This window comes from Lepus europaeus, chromosome 2 (genome assembly GCF_033115175.1).
Source record: "Lepus europaeus isolate LE1 chromosome 2, mLepTim1.pri, whole genome shotgun sequence".
Lineage (NCBI taxonomy): Eukaryota > Metazoa > Chordata > Mammalia > Lagomorpha > Leporidae > Lepus > Lepus europaeus.
Window position 1 is genome coordinate 116,458,333 of NC_084828.1, and position 15,405 is coordinate 116,473,737.

A 15,405-nucleotide genomic window follows, 5' to 3' on the forward strand; every position below is an offset into this window, starting at 1 on the left:
GAAACTGAGGTAATAATAGGGAAGAAATTTTTATCACTCTTGTACTTAACTATACCCCAAAAGATTATGGTAGAGACATGAGTATTAGTGTTTTAAAGATTAATGTTACGTTAACCATAGTTTCTTAGTTCATTTTCAAAAGTAAATGAATAAATTAAGTGATGACTTCAACATGCAATCAAATTCTGCATTATGGTGTAGCATAAATGTTTAGAGATTTATTTATTATTTATTTGAAAGGCAGAGCAACACAGAGAGAAGAAAAGTCAGAGGGAGCAAGATCTGCTCTCTGCTGATTCACTCCTGTAACAGCCACCTCAGCCAGATCTGGGGCAGGCTGAAGTCAGGGGCCAGGAATTCATCCTTGTCATCCAAATGGGTGGTAGGAACCAATGATACAGTGCCTTCCCAGGCACATAAGCAGGAAGCTGGAACAGAACACAAATTTGGCTAGATTCAAATAGGCATACTGATGTAGGATGCCAGTTTCTCGAGGGATGGCTTAACTGAGTCACACCATCAGCCCCACATACACTTTTAAGTCAATTTGTCCTTTTCTTTGTCATGGTGAGCTTCTTTTATTTCTATTTTTTACATAAATTAATTTGTGCTTTCAAACATTTTCTTATTTTGCTGGCTTAGAACAACCTGGTTTGGGGTATTGTCACTTATCTCTAAGTGAAAAATCCTGAATTCTAGGAATAATTCTGTCATTGCCCATTTATCTTTTCCTGGAAAGGATAAAATGCAAAACAAATATCTCATTTAATCTTGATAAAAAATGCTCAGTATAGGTTTTAAAAATTGCACTAAATATATGTAACTCTGACTTTCAAATAAATAAATAATCTTTAAAAAATTGATATAAATAAAGCAACTCACAATTTTTTTTCATCTTATAAAAACTTACTCAACAATGTTCTCTTTTTCAAATTTCTGACCCAAATGTATTCTCAATTTTTATTTATTTATTTATTTATTATTTTTGACAGGCAGAGTGGACAGTGAGAGAGAGAGACAGAGAGAAAGGTCTTCCTTTGCTGTTGCGTTGGTTCACCCTCCAATGGCCGCCACGGCTGGCGCGCTGTGGCCGGCGCACCACACAGATCCGATGACAGGAGCCAGGTGCTTCTCCTGGTCTCCCAGGGGGTGCAGGGCCCAAGCACTTGGGCCATCCTCCACTGCACTCCCTGGCCACAGCAAAGAGCTGGCCTGGAAGAGGGGCAACCGGGACAGAATCCGGTGCCCTGACCGGGACTAGAACCCGGTGTGCTGGAGCTGCAGGCGGAGGATTAGCTTATTGAGCCGCAGCGCCAGCCGTATTCTCAATTTTTAAAAATTTTATTTCATTCATTTTATGTAAACATTCTTTAACTGAATAATTTATGATCATTGTTATTTTCATTATTACTAATTTCATACAGGAGAACTTCCTTGTAGCTTTACAATGATAAATTTGTCTAGAAGCTACAAGATTTCTAGTTTGCTTGTAAATTTCTCATCCTGTTCATTCACAACCTTTAACCTATTATTAATAGAAATTGATATTGGGAGTTCAAGAAAGTGTTGATATGGACCTCACATCTTTGTAAAATCGAAGTACTGAGTTTCCTGTCTATATTTAGTCCTTCTTGTGTATGCACAGCATTCTGCTGGCATTTGCAGTGCACACAATCCTCTATTGCTGTATGTAAATGTTCATGTAAATGCTTTAATTTTTTCTGAAAAAAAAAAGCAGATAGTGGGAAGCACAGATTAAGAAAAAAATGATCTTATTTTTTTTCATTCTTTTTTTTTTAACTTTTATTTAATGAATATAAATTTCCAGTGTATACCTTATGGATTACAATGGCTTCCCCCTCCCATAACTTCCCTCCCACCCGCAACCCTCCCCTCTCCCGCTCCCTCTCCGCTTCCATTTGCATCAAGATTCATTTTCAATTCTCTTTATATACAGAAGATCAATTTAGTATAAAGATTTCAACAGTTTGCACCCACATAGAAACACAAAGTGAAACATACTATTTGAGTACTAGTTATAGCATTAAATCAAAATGTACAGCACATTAAGGACAGAGATCCCACATGAGGAGCAAGTGCACAGTGGCTCCTGTTGTTGACCCAACAAATTGACACTCTAGTTTATGGCGCCAGTAACCATCCTAGGCTGTCGTCATGAGTTGCCAAGGCTGTGGAAGCCTTCCAAGTTTGCCGACTCTGATCATATTTAGACAAGGTCATAAAAGACAGAGTGAGGATAGTAACCAATGATCCTAAGAGTGGCATTTACCAGGTTTGAACAATTATACAGCATTAAGTGGGGAAGAGGACCATCAGTACACACAGGGTGGGAGTAGAGCCATTGGTGGTAGAGTAGAGGTTATGATTACAAAGGAATGAGGCCCAAGTGCACTAGACAGGGCCTAGAACAAAGGACAGAGTCATTATTAGAGGAGCTAAGAAAGGTGCTGTCTAAGCTACAATTAAGTTTTCTGATTGAGAGGCAAATAGAACCTGATAGAAGGGGCTTGATAATAATCTAGTGGGCTTTAGGCCTTGTAAGTTAAGAGGCCCAGACCTATCTATCTCTTCACATGGGGTATATCCTAAGGGAGGTGTGAACCTCCTAGGGGAAGGCACTCTGTTGACTTTCATTACTTGGCTGGCCTGGGAGGAGAGCTGGCCAGGTAAAGGCAGGTGGCATCTCTAACAAGAAATTTACAGTTCTGCCTGCAATGTTGCTGACCCTACTTGACCATCCCCTCAGCTGCAGTGGTCACTTTGGAAGTTGGGCTGAGTGAAGGGCTTTTCAGCTTAGAGCCAATAAGATCTGTGGCTCTGACCTGGGCATCCTTTGACTCCAGGGCAGGTCCATTTCCAGTGATCCAACTCTTGGCAGAGCTGCCAGGGCTCTTCATAAGCTGACTTCTGCTGAAGCCCAGGCTTACCACATTGAAAGCCACTGCAGAGGACTGGCCTGTTGGGTCTCCTTGAGGGCAGATCACTGTACAGATCAGCCATTAATAGGCCTGCCACCCATTGCTTCTGATGCCTAGCTTTCTTTTCCTCCTGGTTTGTGTTAAAGTAGACCAGAGGATGCAAGTCAAGGGAGTGCCCAAGTCCCATCTCTAATCTTCTGTGGCCTGAACTACAAGTCTATAGTCACAGGCATGTTCTGTAGTAGTTTTTCTAAGGTAGACAATGCCCATGAGGAAAATTATATTCTCACTTTAAAACTTTCTTTCCCTTTGGTCTGAAAGGGAGGTTTTTTTCTACTTACTGTATACTTCGCTGATGGCGAAGTGAATCTAGCTATGAGATTATTAGTTAAGTTCTTATTTTGGCTATGCTATTACAGAAAAATGTTAGCCATCTCTTTTATAAGGTCTAAAGATTAAATTGTGCGTCCTACAGATTCCTTTATAATAGAATTAGTTTCCTACCTTGAGGAGAATAGATAAATGAAAGAACAACTTGGGCTTAGAATAGAGAAATGAGGGAGCAAGTCCTAGATTGCTTGCTGACAATAGCAATATCACATGAATACTTAGCAAACCGTTTCAACCATTAGATAACAACTTAAGAAAACATTTACCAGAAGGTCCAATGCCTTCTATAAATTTTAAGAATCATGTATTTGGAAACACAACTTAAATATCTAACATGGTGTAGTTTGTTTAGCCAGTAAACTTAAGCACAACCATCTAAAATTTTTTTTAGTTTCTCTCTACCACACGTTGAAAACATATGATACAGAGATTCAGGTCACACAAATTGAAATCTATCTTTGATTGATTTTAGCAGCTTAAATTTATGGACAATCTTATCTATAAGCCATTTAAAATAAAACTCTTAATAAAATTTCCCCATGTGGACATACAATATGTACACACATATAACATAGCATAGTAGACCAATATAGCAATTTTAATAATAGCTTTTAAAATCTTTAACTCTTTTTGTAGATTGCCAATTTATTGGAATTGCTTTTTGTTTTTAGCAACCTCAGTTAACCATACTTTCTCTCAGTTGGTACTGTTAATACATTATTGGCTTCATCTGTTTACAGAGCCATCCCAAAGTACTGAATACAATAAAAGTGGCTGGAAAAAGTCCATAGGAACCTATAGGAGGACAGTTAAACACAGAACCAACAACACTTTAGTTTTATGAGCAGCACATCATATATAACTATGGATGACAAAAGACTTTAAGTTGCCATGTTTAAAATTATAAACTCATCAACCAACAAGAGGCACTTGCTTACTTCACAGTATTTTTGAAAGCACCTGTAGGATTTTACAATTATTTAACCCTTCAGGCCTCTGGGGCTTTCTCATTAAGATAACTATCATGTCTAGTAACACAAGATCATTAGACTTTTTAATTCTCAAACATTTGTATTAATAGCATTTTCCATTATAGAAAGTTAAAGTCTGGTACCACATCACATCTTGACAGTACTTCTAATATAATCCAAATAGACTGATTAGTTGGTGTCTCTATAAGATGAGAGACATAGGTCCTTCGGTTTTTTCAGTTGGGCCCAAACTGGAAAAACCAAAGTCCAGGATTTACTGGAAATTTTAGAGTTCAGATTGTTTGGAACTTTGATTTTTTGAATGCCTGTCAAGAATGCCAAGAAGGCTCAAAATCCAAAATATCTGGTTGAAATAAGATTCCTTAAAATCATGACATAACATAGACCAAATTTCATCATTGTTACAAGGTGATTATTCAAATCTTTGAAAATAAGCACACATTTAAATAACCCATAGCTCTCAATAAAAATTCAGCTGTTTCTGAACAATCAGAATTTAACAGACAACAAGAGAACATAATAGATTACTTTAACACATTGATTTAACAGAGCTTCAGAGTTTAATTCTATGTCAAAGAGAAATTGAGCTTCCTGTGATCTTTTGCTGTGAGGTTTCCTTCCTTTACCTTCTTTCATATTGGTGACCATGTTTCTGTGTTTCTGTGTGTAACACATCTTTAAGCATCTTTTGCAGTGCAGGACGAGTGGCAACAAATTCTTTCAGTTTCTGTTTGCTATGAAAAGTCTTAATTTCACCTTCATTCACAAATCAGAGCTTTGCAGGATATAGTATTCTGGGCTGGCAGTTTTTCTCTCTTAGTGCCTTGGCTATGTCTCGCCATTCCCTTCTAGCTTGTAGGGTTTCTGATGAGAAGTCAGCTGTTAGTCTAATTGGAGATCCTCTAAGAGTAATCTGACGTTTCTCTCTTGCACATTTTAGGATCTTTTCTTTATGTTTCACTGTGGTGAGTTTGATTACAATGTGTCGTGGTGAGGATCTCTTTTGGTCATGTTTATTAGGGGTTCTATAAGCTTCCTGTACTAAGATGCCTCTGTCCTTCTCCAAACCTGGGAAATTTTCTGCTAGTATCTCACTGAAAATGCCTTCTAATCCTTTCTCCCTCTCCATGCCTTCAGGAACTCCTAGAACCCGAATGTTGGGTTTTTTAATAGTATCCTGCAGATTCCCGACAATATTTTTTAGATTTCTAATTTCTTCTTCTTTTCTTTGGTTTGCCTGTTTCCTTTCCTGTTCTCTGTCTTCTAAGTCTGATATTCTCTCTTCTGCTTTGCTCATTCTGTTTTTAAGGCTCTCTAATGTGTTTGTCATTTGATCTATTGAATTCTTCATTTCATTATGATTTCTCATCACTATCATAGTTTCTTGTTCCACTAGTTGTTTCATTTCATTTTGATTCCTCCTTAATATTTCATTTTCACGAGAGAGATTTTCTATCTTGTCCATTAAGGATTTCTGTAGTTCAAGAATTTGTTTTTGAGAACTTCTTAATGTTCTTATCAATTTTTTGAGATCCTCTTGTTGCATTTCTTCGATCTCATCATCTTCATAATCTTGAATTGGAGTGTCTTTCTCATTTGGAGGCGTCATAGTGTCTTCCTTGTCCTTGTTAGCTTGTTTTTTGCGTTTGTTGTTTGGCATGTTGGAGATATTTGGTTTCTTCACTGTGGTGTTTTTTCTTGTTACACTATGGCTCTATATGAAGTGGACTGTCTGCTTTCAGTGGAGCCTTAGAGGCTTGAGATGAGTGTGGACTGAGAGCTGTGTTTGGTTCCTCAGGGTTGAGGGTGTATCAAAGATGACACTCCCAGGTTAGGTGTGGTAAATCTCTCTTTTTTTGATTCAAAAGGGAAGTAATTCCGCACAGCTGAACGCATAGCTGAACGTAATTGGAGGTAGTTAGCAGGCAAATGATATACCCACAGGAGCCAGAGATCGGAAGCTCTTTCCCAAGGACCACACAGGGAATCTCTGCTGCCCTCAGTGTGGGCTCCAATTCTCCTGCAGTCTCCCACTGGGTTGCCAAGTTAGATCCTAATCACCTGTTATTTTACCCCTCCCCCCAGAGTCAGGTGTTTCTGCTAGGCTCAGGGCCAGTGCAGACCTGAGGTCGCCCTGCTTATGACGTATGTCCAAAATGGCGCCTGCTCTGTCTTGCTCGCCTTTGAGAGGTGAGCAGAGAGAGAGAAACTTGTGTCCGTATCGGTCACTTTTTTTTATTTATTTTCTCTCTCTCTTCTAGTTAGCCTGGTGAATTTTTCCCCACGGAGTTTCTAGCCTCGTTCCCTCTAGCCTCCTCTTTCCGCCTCCCGCTGGTGTCTTGGGCTATTGAGGTTCGGCTCACCTCGCGTTCCAGCGCTGGTGTGTTGAGTCTGCCGCTGGTGTCCCGAACTTGGGCTCCCACGCTCTCCATGCAGGTACACTGTGAATCACTAGTTCCGGAAGAGTTTCCTCTGCTGTTTCATCCCCTACTCTTCCTTGACCCTGCAGTATCTCCACTTATATTAAACTGTCTCTCCCCCAGACTAATAGTGTGCTCCCTGCCTATTCCGCCATCTTGCCGCTCTGTCAAAATATTTATAGAAAAAATGATCTTATTAATACATAGATTGGATAATCATGATTGAATGAAATTAGCACTGGAGAGACTCAGAATTAACTCAAAAGAATTTTCCATCTACTCAAATAAAACCATTTGAACAGGCCAAAAAAATACTGTTTTAAACAGTCCAGCTCAAATCTTGAATAAAATAAATAAATTAGTGTCTTTGCCATATGCCACATTTTCCATTTTGGAGCATGAGCAATATTGTTAAGCTGCTTAAAATCATGTACGGTATGTAAAGCTACAAGGTCTGACAATCTCTAGGCAACTATTCAAACTATTAATAATATTTCAGGAAAAGTAAAGTTGTAAATTAGAGGAAATTTCAACTTTTTAAATGATGAATTTATAGCATTTAATTATAGGGTATATTTTGAGTTCTAATGATCACTAATTCACTAGAAATCATATAGGATAAGGGGGTGGTTTATTGCTAAAATAACATATTAAATAGAGAAACTGGCTTTCATTGCTATTATTTTATTTTATTTTTTTAAAAAATCTGTGATACCACTGTGTATAGTTTCAAGATCTTAAAGTTTTAAAATTCTAAAATTCTCTTTTGGAAAAAAGGAGTATTCTAAAATTGGTTACTGAAGTCTAAAACTTACTTTGGGAAAATAAAGCATATTTTTGTAATAACTAAAAATAATGTTCTCTATAAACAGGCATGTCCAGTGGCGGTTCCAGAGATCATTACACAGTGAATGGGGCTCCCTTATTCTAGTAGCAATATCATCGGAGAGCAACAGCTTCAAGTTCTCTGTGAATTTTTACATTATTGATCTTACTAAGCATTTTTTACTTAGTATCTTATAAGCTCATAAAATATGCACTTTACAAAAGAAAATAGATGCATTATCTTCTTGTGGTTTCATTTTCAAATTGAGGATAACCAGAGGCTCAGGAAATTTAAGGATGACACTTGTCCACTATATTTTAGAAAGTGTGGAATATTTTTTTAAATGAGCAAATGTCAATGAATCAAATTAAGAAGGTCAAAACAAAAGGGAATCTAGCAATACCGATTAAATATATTATAATTAACTTTTAAAATATATACATGAGGACCAAAAAAGTTTGCTACATGGAATATAATAGAGCTATTTTTTTGTTTATGTGTTTTGTTTGTATGTATGTGCATTTTCATGAGAAGCAAGTTCTTCTGTGTCTGTAATGAAAGACATGTTGAAGATATTAATTTATGTACTTTCACATTCTGACAAGTGAATGAACATTAGAACTTTAAACATGATATTATAGGAGTGAAGAGACATTGGGAGTGAAGAGCGGAAATTTTTGGCTATACATTAGCAATGTGAGCTACAAAGGCAGCTTTTCCTGTGTTAGAAAAGATTATTTACTTAATAGACTATAAACCAAAACACCAAATGCTAATCTCAAATGTAAGCTGTTTTTCCCCTTATCACCATTAGAAACAAGCACAAAATAAACACACAGAAACTATTTGTAATTTACTTTTACCATTCCATGAATTTTTAAAAGAATATTATTTTAGCATCTTAATGTAAGCATTGTATCTCAATGAACTATTTTTTTGAAAAATCACATTTTGAGCTGAATTAACAATGGTTATTTTATATGGTACAGATTTAAAGTAGCATTCTAATAGCAATTAACAGAATATGAAGTAATACAAATTTAAAAAGTTTTCCAAAATTAAATACACAAGTTTCAAGATAACTTATGTTTAAGTAATGATAAAGTATATTTAATGATATTTCCATTTTTTCATCTCTACTACATAAAAGAAAATTGAATCTCAACACTCTCCAGTAATCTTTAGACAGATATTTTATCATCATTTACCAAAACAAAAAATATAGCTTCTAGTTTTGTACTAATTTTTAACAGAGCAAAGTGAAATACAGGACACATTTATTGCCACATATAATTATATGTCTTGTTATATCCTTAGCCTGGGGTAATGAAAAGGGATATATAAACTTTAGTGAATTCCCATGCAACCAATTATCTACAATGTAGAAAAAAATTGTGCAAGAGTTTCATCTATTACTTTGAATTATTATCTGTCTTAATATTTTTTCCATGTGAACAAATTTTGAACACATCAAAATGATAATCAGTTGTCAGAATAATACAGTATTTTATGCAGAATTCTCTTCTTTGGGAATGATCAGTAAGATATGTTACAATAACATTTCCTTCCAATTGGCAGAATATACTTATTATTTTGTAGTATTTCTCTTCTGGTCATAACTAACCATTGCGGGGGCCATGACATGGTGTAGTAGGTTAATCCTCCACCTTAGGCGCCGGCATCCCATATAGGTGCCGGTTCTAGTCCTGACTGCTCCTCTTCCAATCCAGTTCTCTGCTGTGGCCTGGAAAAGCAGTAGAAGATGGCCCAACTCCTTGTGCCCCTGCACCTGCATGGGATACCAGGAAGAAGCATCTGTCTCCTGGCTTTGGATCGGCACAACTCTGACCCTCGCAGCAGTTTGGGGAGTGAAACAATGGAAGGAAGACTTTTCTCTCTGTCTTTCCCTCTCACTGTCTATAACTCTACCTCTAGAAAAAATAAAAAATCTGCTGGCGCCACGGCTCAATAGGCTAATCCTCCACCTAGCGGCGCCGGCACATCGGGTTCTAGTCCCGGTAAGTCAGGGCACCGGATTCTGTCCCAGCTGCCCCTCTTCCAGGCCAGCTCTCTGCTGTGGCCCGGGAGTGCAGTGGAGGATGGCCCAGGTCCTTGGGCCCTGCACCCCCTGGGAGACCAGGAGAAGCACCTGGCTCCTGCCATTGGATCTGTGTGGTGTGCCGGCCACAGCGCACCAGCCACGGCAGCCATTGGAGAGTGAACCAACGCAACAGCAAAGGAAGACCTTTCTCTCTGTCTCTCTCTCTCACTGTCCACTCTGCCTGTCAAAAATAATAAATAAATAAATTAATTAATTAATTAAAAAAAAGAAAAAAGAAAAAATCTTTAAAAAATGTTAAAAAGAATTAAAAACAAAAAACCATTGTGGTCAGTTCATTTAATCACTGTACTTTCCATATGTATGTTTGTATGCATGTGTTTATTTACATAATATAGCTATAGTTATTATTTCATTGTTGTTCTATTAGCGCATTTGGAAAGAATTATTATGTTGACTGAAAGTTTCAATGGTCTTATAATTCCTTTACATGTATACATGTACACATGCATATTCAACCAGATACTAAAGATATCCATGCTAGGGACTATGAATAGGTAGATTTTATATTTGCAATGTTTCTGTATATGATAAGCACAGAAGGTGCACAATGAATTAACATTTCACAGGCAAAAACAGTTCCCAGTCCATGTTATTACTTCTTGCTGTTTTTCTAATTGTATTCTCCTTTTGTTAATTTCATACTATATTACTCATTTTATGATTAGTAAATACAATTGGGAACAATTAATTAAGAAAATAAAAAAGTTAATATTCATACAACTTCCTTGCAATTTTTGATGCAAAATTTTAATATTCTTATTTACTTGCATAGATATTTTTAAGTTTAATTTATTTAATAATTATAATTCTAGCACATGAGAATATTTGATGTCCTTATTTTTTTCCATGTATCACATGAAATCCTTATACAATAGTAACATTCCACCACACAGAAGTATACACAATTTGTTAGCAATTATTGAAAGTGTAAATTATTTTTCATTTTCTTATTATCAATAACCCTGCAAATATCATCTTTATCCATGTATCTTAGTGTTCACTTTTAAACAATTTTTATTACTAAGATAAAATAAATTTGTACTATTCATAATGGATAAGATGGTTTTCCTCTACTTGTTTAGAGGCCCTAGTTGGTCAGAAAATAAAATTGACATAAGCAGATTATAGCAAAGAAGCATACACATTTATTTAGCGAGGAAAGTGGTATATTTTTGCAATGAGGTTTGATGAGGATGGACAGTCCTGGGAAAGGATAACTGGACAGAAGAGGTGTGAGCTGATTATAACAGCTGGACAGACTTAGGAACTCCTATTTACTCGGATTTTTCTCTGGATTTGTTTCTTCACAAGCAAAGGCATTCATCTTTGCTGGATATAAACTGGACACCTCTCCCATGTGATTCATGTAACCTGCTGCAGGGGAGTGTGCAGAATTCTTCCTTGGTTTCACAATCATTCAGGGGAGAAAAAGTTCAGAAAGGACTTCTTGTTGTTGTGGTTTTCTCAAACTCCTTTAGCTTAAAATACTCGGCATTCTAAGGTGCCATGTTTTGCCATCATGTATCTGGAGACCCATCAGTGACAAGTCAGTTTGTACTTATAGCCCCACCAGAGCACATGGGAAAAAATGATGGCCATTGTACTCTATTCTAATAAGTAAGATTGTTTAATATGAAAGTTCTTAAAAAAGTTTGTGGAAGCAGGCATTGTGACGCAGCAGTTTAAGCTATCTCCTGCTAGACCAGCATCTCACATGGGTGCTGGTTCAAGCCCCACTGTTCCACTTCCAATCCCGCTCCCTGTTCATAGACCAGGAAAACAGAGAAGGCGGCCCAATCCTTGGATACCTGTCACCACCATGGAAAATCTTGATGAAGCTCCTGGTTCCTGGTTTTAGCCTGGCTGAGCTCTGTACATTGTGGCCACTTGGGGAGTGAATTAGAGGATGGAAAGCCTCCCTCTCTTTCTCTGTTTCTCCCTCTTTGGTGACTCTGACTTTCAAATAAATGCATAAATCACCGTTTAGAGATTTTATTTATTTATTTATTTGAGAGGTAGAGTTAGAGAGAGAGAGAGAGTGTGCGCGACAAAGTTCTTCCACCCACTGGTTCACTGGTTCACTTCTCAATAGCCGCAATGGCCCATCTGAAGCCTGTAGCCAGGAGCTTCCTCCAGGTCTCCCACATGAGTGCAGGGGCCCAAGCTCTTGGTCCATTTTCTCCTGCTTTCCCAGGCCATAGCAGAGAGCTGGATCGGAAGAGGAGCAGCCAGGATTAGAACTGATGCCTATATGGGACGGCAGTACCACAGACAGAGGAGTAACCTATTGCACCACAGTGCCATCCCCAAATACATAAATCATTTAAAAAAAATTTCTGGAGGGGCTGGCTCTATGGCTTAGTGGGTAAATCCACCACCTGCAGTGCCAGCATCCCATTTGTGTGCTGGTTCCAGTCCCTTTGATCCAGTTCTAATCCAGCTCTCTGCTATGGCCTAGGAAAGCAGTGGAAGACGACTCAACTTCTTGGGCCTGGTCACCCACCTGGGAGACCTGAAAGAAACTCCTGGCTCCTGGCTTCGGATTGGCACAGCTCCAGCCATTGCAGCCAACTGGGGAGTGAACCAGCAGATGGAAGACCTCTCTCTCTCTCTCTCTCTCTGCCCCTCCTTCTCTCTCTATGTAACTCTGACTTTCAAGTAAATAAATAAATCTTAAAAAACAAATATTTTTTCCGCAGAATTTTAATGTATTTTCCAACTCTGACTTGTTTGGAAAAAGTATCTGATGTGCCATGACTGAGTACTGCATTGCATAGTATCTTTTTTGTTGAAAGTACTCACTTCAGATTCAAGGACATAGAAAAAATGTATCACAAATCTAACAGTAACTTATTTATTTCTTTAATTTTCTTCTATTTTTTATGAATATTGTCACTTTATTTTCTTAGCATAGTACCCTTATTTTAAGGTTTTTTAAAATGTTTTTTTCACATCTCTACTGATGTTTCTATATTTTCTGAATGTCAGAGAACGAGGCCTATGTTTGCACTTTATTAGGATTAGAATTGAATTCTGTGTGCATTTACTCAAAATATTGATCTTCCAGTTTGTGTCCTAGCTGTTTCACTTCCGATCCAGCACTTTGCTAATGGCTTCAAAAACAAAAGTGGCAACCAAGCACAGTCTATCTAATTTTAGTTTGTTAGAACAAAGTTTTCTTGCCCATGGGACATCCAGAGTTAGAAAGGAGGAGGCTCATTCTGCAAATGAAATTTCACTGACTTCCTGAGTTTAATACCCCTCATGTAAAGAAACTTCGGAGCCACAGATAATCCTTAGAAAGGACTTGCTCCTATGATTGTGCTTGGAACTACATTTGTCGTTATTTTTTGGTTCCTCAGGAGAAAATAGCAACTTCCCAGGGCAGGCAGATAAGTATGTACAGGGAAAGTAACCGCATGGTCAGGAGAATTGCTCACACTCTTATCTCAAGACTTTTGGCAGTGCTGTTCGATTGCATATTGAGAGGAGCTAAAGAGTAGCCGTGGGATGAGCTCACTTTCTTGATTATGTTAGCAGATATAGAGTCCCTTCACTTGGGGTGTCACAGAATAATCAGCCTCAAGTAGGAGTTGCCCATGAAAAGCTTTATTTACTAATGAGAATTAAAGGAGAGTGTAGGAAAGTAAATTTCCCTAAAGAAGCTTCTCTGAGAAGCAGTTTGCCAGGGCTTATATAGCCAGGTTTAAAGGAATATCCAGGATTTATAAAAGGGGGAGCAGGAAGGACTTTCCTACTCAAGCAACACACGTATCCACATACTGTGTATTAAGCAATCAGACTAACTTTTTGGATGCCGTCCTTGTTTATGGTGGTCTGACCCCTCTAAATACAATGGTGTAGCATTACCTTTACTGGAACATAATGTAAAAAATTAACTCAAGTCAAAAAATTGCTCCAGACTTCTTCCCTGTGTTCCTATGCCCTCTCCTTGCCTAAATTCTACACTGTTGATTACAGTTATTTTATTATATTTTTCAGTGTATCTTATTGTTTTTCAATTTAATCCACAAAAATTATGGGAGTTGTAGTTTTTATTTAATAGTTTCATTGAGTTATATTTCATACTTGATCTTAGCCAAAAGGCTGAGAAGTGATCATCATTGAGTTATATTTAACATATAATTACCTGAACAAGTTTTAATTTTGAATTATGATGTTTTAAAATATGTATACATCTGTGAAACCAAGTAATAAACATATCCATCACAAATTTGTGTATCTTATTTAGTAATTTATTCAAAAATTTTGCCTTTTTTTCCTTATTTTATCATTGAATTTTAGGATTACCTCTTATATTCCAGATATAAATTCTGCTATGATATATAATTTGGGATTATTTTCCTTGAAATTTATTTGGAATAGCAACTATTGAAATGTTCATTGACTCAAATAATCAAATTTTCTTTTATGGATCATGGTTCTGATGACATAACTTCTTAGTTATCATTGGCCAGTACACATTATTTTTTTTTAAAGACTTGTTTATTTGTTTAAAAGGCAGAGTTATAGTGAGGCAGAGGCATCTGCTGGTTCACTTCCCCAGTGGCAGCAATGGCTGGAACTGGGCCAATCCGAAGCCAAGAGTCAGAAGCTTCTTCGGGGTCTCCTGTGTGGGTGCAGGGGCCCAAGGACTATGGGCCATCCTCTACTGTTTACTCAGGCCATAGCAGAGAGCTGAATCAGAATTGGAGCAGCTGGGACTTGAACCAGCGCCCATAAGGGATGCTGGCACTGCACTCGGAGGCTTCACCTGCTATACCCAAGTGCCATCCCCTAGTTATTTTCTGTTTTCTTCCAGAAGTCTTAGATTTTAATTTTAGTCTATAGTCCATCTAAAATTATTCGTATGTTGTGTAAGTATGTATCAAAGTTTGTCTATAAATAGATGTCCAATTGTTCTAGCACTGATTTTTTTAAAAGATTATCCTTTCTCCACTGAATTGCCTTAACACTTTTGCCACAGTCATTTGTCCTTGTGTACATGGGTCCAATTTCTGACACTACTTTTATTATGTTGGTCTGTTTGAAATCCTGCATCCCCATACCCTATATAGACTTGATTACTATAGTTTTATAATGAGTCTTGAAATGAGTGAAATTAGACTTTATTTTTCATTTTCATAATTGTCTGGTCTGTAGTAGGTAATATCCATTCTCATTTGAATTTTTAAATATGCTTATAATTGCTATAAAAACATCAATAGGAATATTAAATATTAATCCATATAAAAAAATAAAAAAATAAAAAAATATAAATCATAAATATATGGATCAATTGGGGTAGAATTTATATAATAGCAATATTAAATATTCTGACACTTCAAAACAGTAAGTTTCTATATTTAAAATATCTTTATTCTATTTTAAAAGGTTTTATTTCCTAATTTGAGAGGTAACGTTACAGAGAGAGGGAGAGACAGAGAGAAAGGTCTTCCATCCGCTGGTTCACTTACCAGATGACTGCAATGGCCTATACAAAACCAGTAACCAGGAGCTTCTTCCTGGTCTCCCACATGGGTGCAGAGGTCCAAGCACTTGGGCTTACTTCTACTGATTTCCTAGGCCATAGCAGATTGCTGGATCAGAAGAGGAGCAGCCAGGACATCAACTAGCACTCACATGTTATGCTGGTGCCGCAGCTGGAAACTTAGCCTAGTATGCCACAGTGCTGGCCCCTAATTTATTTTTGTCG